General features: G+C 37.2%; 1 non-coding gene across 1 annotated transcript; it reads right to left on the reverse strand.

Annotated features, from left to right (window-relative positions):
• Positions 1-3,824: 3,824 nt before the first annotated feature.
• Positions 3,825-3,930, reverse strand: LOC114890093. Its single transcript, XR_003792230.1, has one exon. It is a non-coding gene; the product is annotated as a U6 spliceosomal RNA (small nuclear RNA).
• Between the last annotated feature and the right edge of the window lie 382 nt (positions 3,931-4,312).

Raw genomic sequence — 4,312 nt, forward strand, 5'->3', positions numbered from 1 at the left:
GGAATTGATTCATCTCTTTTTTTCTTGATGAGTCTAGTTAAAGTTTATCAATTTTCTCTTTTAAAAGAACCAGGTCTTTGTTCGTTGATCTTTTCTATTGTTCTCTTACTCCTTCCTTCCGATCTGATCTTTATGATTTCTTTTCTTCTACTAACGTTAGGTTTTGTTTGATCTTGTTTTCCTAGTAACTTAAAGTATAAGGTTAGGTTCACACTTCCTGACTTCAGATTATACACAATGCTACAGTAATCAAAAGAGAATTGTACTGCCACAAAAACAGAAACATAGACGAATGGAAGAGAATGGATAGTCCAGAAGGAACCCACACAATTATGGTCAATAAATCTACTACAAATGAGGTACAAATATACAATGGAGAAAAGACATTCTCTTCAATAAGTGGTGCTGGGAAACTGGAGACCTACAGGTAAAATAATGAGATTAGAACATTTCCTCATGCTGTACACAAAGACAAACTCAAAATGGATTAAGGACCTAAATGAAATACCCCAAAATCCAAAACTCATATAATATACTCTAGGTCCATCCATGTTGTTGCACATGGCTGAGTAATTTTTATATTTTATGTCTGAGTAATATCCCATTATATATATATATATGTGTGTATGATATATATATATACATATATATGTGTGTGTGATATATATATGTGTGTGTGATATATCACATCTTTTTTATCCATTCATCTGTTCATGGACATTTAGGTCTCTTCCATATCTTGGCAATTGTAAATAATGCTGCTATAAATATTGTGGTGCATGTATCTTTTCAAATTGGTGTTTTCACTTTCTCTGAGTATATACCCAGTGGTGGAATTGTTTAATAGAGTAGTTCTCCTTTTAGTTTTCTGACGACCTCCATAATATTTTTATAGTGGTTGTACCAATTTACAATCCCACTAACAATGTACTAGGGTTCCTAACATTTGCTGTCTGTAGACTTTTTTTTTAACTAATTAATTTTTTGACTGCTTTGGGTCTGCACTGTGTGAAGGCTTTCTCTAGTTGCAGCGAGTGAGGGCTACTCTTCATTGTGGTTCATGGGCTTCTTATTGCAGTGGCTTCTCTTGTTGCAGAGCACGGGCTGTAGGTGCATGGGCTTCAGTAGTTGTGGCATGCAGGCTCAGTAGTTGTGGCTCATGAACTCTAGAGAGCAGGCTCAGTAGTTTGGCACACGAGCTTTGTTGCTCCATGGCATGTGGGATCTCCCTGGACCAGAGCTTGAACCCATGTCCCCTGCATGGGCAGACACATTCTTAACCACTGCACTATCAGGGAAGCCCTAGACTTTTTGATGAGAGCCATCTTGACAGATGTGAGGTGATTTCTTATTCTGGTTTTGATTTGCATTTATCCAATGATTAGTGATGTTTAGCATTTTTTCACGTGCCTGTTGGCTATCTGTATATCTTCTGTGGAAAAATGTCTATTAAGTGTTTCTCTCCAATTTTCATCCTTTTATGTTTGTTTTTTGATATTGAGTGGATGAGCTGTTTATATAATTTGGATATTAACCCCTTCTCCATCATATCCTTGGCATATATTTTTCTCCCATTCTGTAGGTTACCTTTTCATTGTGTCTAATATTTCCTTTGCTCTGCAAAAGATTTTAAATTTAATTAGGTCCCATTTGTGTATTTTTGCTTTTATGTCTTTTTCCCTTAGGAGACAGGTCCAAAAAAGAAAGTGTTCCCATTTATGCCAAAGAGTTTTCAGCCTATGTTCTCTCCTAGGAGTTTTAGGGTTTGAAGTATTCCATTTAGGTCCTTAATCCATTTTGAGTTTGTCTTTGTGTACAGTGTGAGGAAGTGTTCTATTCTGATCATTTTACTTGTAACTCTCCAGTTTTCCAAACACCACTTATTGAAGAGACTGTCTTTTCTCCATTGTATATTCTTGACTCTTTTGTAGATTTATTGACCATAGGTGTGCAGGTTCCTTTCTGAGCTCTTTATTCTATTCCATTGATTTCTGTGTCTGTTTTTGTGATTATTGTAGCTTTGTATTCAGGGAGTGTGGTATCTCCACCTTTGGTCATTTTTCTCAGGATTGCTTAAGCAATGTGGGTATTTTGTGGTTCTCTATTACTTTTAGGGTTATTTGCTCTGGTTCTGTGAAAAATGTCATGGGTATTTTTTAAATTTATTTTATTTATTTATTTTGGACTACATTGGGTCTTTGTTGCTGTGTGCGGGCTTTTCTCTAGTTGCAGTGAGTGGGGGCCACTCTTCATTGCAGTGCGTGGGCTTCTCATTTCAGTGGCTTCTTTTGTTGCAGAACACAGGTTCTAGGCACACGGGCTTCAGTAGTTGTGGCTCGCTGGCTTAGTTGCTCCACGGCATGTAGGATCTTCCCGGAACAGGGCTCGAACCCATGTCCCCTGCATTGGCAGGCAGATTCTTAATCACTGTGCCATCAGGGAAGCCCTAATTTTTTTTTTTTTTTGGCATGAATCATCATTCCCTTTACTAGATCTTTTTTCTAGCATCTTTATTGGAGTATAATTGCTTTACAATTGTGTGTTAGTTTCTGCTTTATAACAAAGTGAATCAGTTATACATATACGTATGTTCCCATATCACTTCCCTCTTGCGTCTCCCTCCCTCCCACCCTCCCTATCCCACCTCTCTAGGTGGTCACAAAGCCCCAAGCTGATCTCCCTGTGCTATGTGGCTGCTTCCCACTAGCTAGCTATTTTACATTTGGTAGTGTATATATGTCACTCTCTCACTTCATCCCCGTGTCCTCAAGTCCATTCTCTACATCTGCATCTTTATTCCTGTCCTGCGGCTAGGTTCTTGAGAACCATTTTTTTTTAAAGATTCCATATATTTGTGTTAGCACATGGTATTTGTTTTTCTCTTTCTGACTTATTCACTCTGTATGACAGGCTCTAGGTCCATCCACCTCACCACAAATAACTCAATTTCATTTCTTTTTATGGCTGAGTAATATTCCATTGTATATATGTGCCACATCTTCTTTATCCACTCATCTGTCAGTGGACATTTAGGTTGCTTCCGCCCTGGCTATTGTAAATAGAGCTGCAATGAACGTTGTGGTACATGCCTCTTTTTGAATTATGGTTTTCTCAGGGTATATGCCCAGTAGTGGGATTGCTGGGTCATATGGCATTACTATTTTTAGTTTTTTGAGGAACCTCCATACTATTCTCCATAGTGGCTGTATCAATTTACATTCCCACCAACAGTGCAAGAGGGTTCCCTTTTCTCCACACCCTCTCCAGCATTTATTGTTTATAGATTTTTTGATGAGGGCCACTCTGACTGGTGTGAGGTGATACCTCATTGTAATTTTGATTTGCATTTCTCTAATGATTAGTGATGTTGAGCATCCTTTCATGTGTTTGTTGGCCTGTATATCTTCTTTGGAGAAATGTCTATTTAGGTCTTCTGCCCATTTCTGGATTGGGTTGTTTGGTATTGAGCTGCATGAGCTGCTTGTATATTTTGGAGATTAATCCTTTGTCAGTTGCTTCATTTGCAAATATTTTCTCCCATTCTGAGGGTTGTCTTTTGGTCTTGTTTATGGTTTCCTTTGCTGTGCAAAAGCTTTGAAGTTTCATTAGGTCCCGTTTATTTTTGTTTTTATTTCCATTTCTCTAGGAGGTGGGTCAAAAAGGATCTTGCTGTGATTTATGTCATGGAGTGTTCTGCCTATGTTTTCCTCTAAGAGTTTTATAGTGTCTTGCCTTACATTTAGGTCTTTAATCCATTTTGAGTTTATTTTTGTGTATGGCGTTAGGGAGTGTTCTGATTTCATTCTTTTACATGTAGCTGTCCAAAAACTATGGAAAGCTTCACAAATTTGCATGTCATCCTGTGCAGGGGCCATGCTAATCTTCTCTGTATCTTTCCAATTTTAGTATATGTGCTGCCGAAGCGAGCACTCATGGGTATTTTGATAGGGAATGCTTTATATCTGTAGGTTGCTTGGAGTAGTATGGCTGTTTTAAAAATATTAACTCTTCCAATCCAAGAGCACAAGGTATCTTCTCATTTATTTGTGTCATCTTCCATTTGTTTCATCAGTGTCATAATTTTCAATGCATAAATCTTTCACATCTGTGGATAAATTTATTCTTAGATCTTTTATTATTTTAATACAATCATAATATTTTTTTCTTCATACCTTGGATAGTTTGTTATTGGTGCAGGAAAAAATAACAGATTTCTGTATATTAATTGTGTATACTTCAAATTTACTGAATTTATTCATGCTAATACTTTGTGGGTGAAATCTTTAGGGTTTTCTCTATGTGTCATGTTCAA

The sequence above is a fragment of the Monodon monoceros genome, unplaced genomic scaffold (genome assembly GCF_005190385.1).
Source record: "Monodon monoceros isolate NGI ecotype Baffin Bay Population unplaced genomic scaffold, NGI_Narwhal_1 Super_Scaffold_10, whole genome shotgun sequence".
NCBI lineage: Eukaryota > Metazoa > Chordata > Mammalia > Artiodactyla > Monodontidae > Monodon > Monodon monoceros.